Below are 1,944 nucleotides of genomic sequence, written 5' to 3' on the forward strand. Positions count from 1 at the left end.
CTTTGGCTTTAAATGTCTCATTTAGTTAACCTACTGACTAATATGCAAAAGATTTGAATTTTGTCAAATTGAGAACTCTTCAACTATTTCCCTTGCCAATCAAGTTTTCTGTTCTGAAGACTTTCAGGTATCTTTTACTTAGTTCGTAAGCTTCTTACATCAGTTAGTTATTGCTGAGTAACGAATTACCCTGAAACTTAGGGTCTTAAAACAATAATCATTTATTGTTTCTCACAAATTTACAAATTGGCTGGTGAAGTCTACCAATCCTGCTTGGGCTTGACTTGCTAACACTAAGCTTTTACCTTAAATACTAAAAATATACAAAATGGCTCCCATCTCTTGGCTAATGTACTTGGTCAAAAAGAACTGTTGACCAAGAACTCACATATCTGTCAGTCTGCTGACTGTTAGCTGATTTAAGATGGTTTCGAGTGGGAAAATTTTCTCTGCTTTCATTCCTTAGTAAGATGTCTGTATTAGGGGTCCCCAAGACCACTCCCCGAATTCAACGATTCACTCAGTGAAGTCATAAGACTCAGTATATAAATACACTCTGATGGCTCTGATTTATTACAGCAAAAGAACTCAGAGCAAAAATCAGCAAAAGAAAAAGTATGTGGGACAAAATCCTGAGGAAACCAGTTGCAAGCTTCCAAGAGCCTGCTCTTAGTAGAGTCACCCTGGCTGTGCTTACTTTCTCCAGCAACGAATTGCGACAACACATTTAAACGTCATCTACCAGGGAATTTCATTAGAGACTCAATGCCCAGGGTTTGTATCAGGGGCTGGTCACATGAGCACGTTTTGCCCGGCATGCACCAACATTCCAGACTCTCAAAACAAGAGCAGGTGTTCAGCATAAACCACATTGTTTGCACAAACATTTTAGGCACAGCGAGCCACTCTTATTAGTTAGGGTGGTGGGAACATTCCTGAAATTCACATGCCAGCTAAAGGCCCATCTTGCAAGGTCTTTTCGAGATAGCAGTCTTGGGCCTGCTGTGTGAAGTTTTTTCCAGATAGAATCCCAAGCTTGTTCTCTAGCTAAAGCTAAAGTTCCAAGAAGGCAAATGGAAACTCAGAAGGCCTCTTGAGAACTAGCTTAAGAAGTGGCTAGTTCACACACTTACTTCTGACCTAGCCTACTAACCAAAGGGTGTCCCAAGATTTAAGAGGAGAGAATATAAACTCCATCTCTTTGTGGAGAAGCTGTAAGCTTCCATTACAAAAGGCACAGGTAGTTATTAATTGGGACCATGAATGCAATCTACTACACTTCCCAAACTTCTGTCTCTTATCTTAGTAAGTAGATAAGAAAGTTATGCCATCTCCCCTGTGCAGTCCCATTCCACAATGAGCTTCTGTCCAATTCCTTTCCAATCACCTCTGGATAAGATCCTTGTCATTTTCCAAAAGATAATTCTCAACCTCTGTTTACTATGGTGTCTCTCACAAAGCTGAATGCATTGAACTGACTGTTTGGGTTCTTTAATTTCTTTCTTCACCCTTAATATGTGGGTTTGCGATATGATAGTTGCTACTTCTCAGGGATTTGGGAGATTACTCCTTGACAGTCCAGAATGGATCTCCCTCAACTCCAGCTCTAGAGACACAAAGTATCTATATCCTACTGATGAACTGCAGTCACTGTCACACCCAGGAGCTTTGAAAACCCAACTGGACTCAGTCCACTAAAGAACAGTCAAAACCAGGACCAACCCCATCTCTGGGAGTCCAATTCTGTAACTTTCCAAGAGCTCATCCAGAGCTTATTGGGCATCTGGTGAAGAATACTTCAGGGAAAATTCCAGGACAGTCCAATCCAGATCCCAAATTCTGAGTTTGGGGGAGACTAATTACATGGAAATTAGGAATAATTGATGCCTCACCCTCATTCCCCTTGACATTTTCGGGCTAGCTATGACCAAACCAGATCAAGTC

The sequence above is a fragment of the Pteropus medius genome, unplaced genomic scaffold (genome assembly GCF_902729225.1).
Source record: "Pteropus medius unplaced genomic scaffold, Ma_sr-lr_union100, whole genome shotgun sequence".
NCBI classification, from domain to species: Eukaryota; Metazoa; Chordata; class Mammalia; order Chiroptera; family Pteropodidae; genus Pteropus; species Pteropus medius.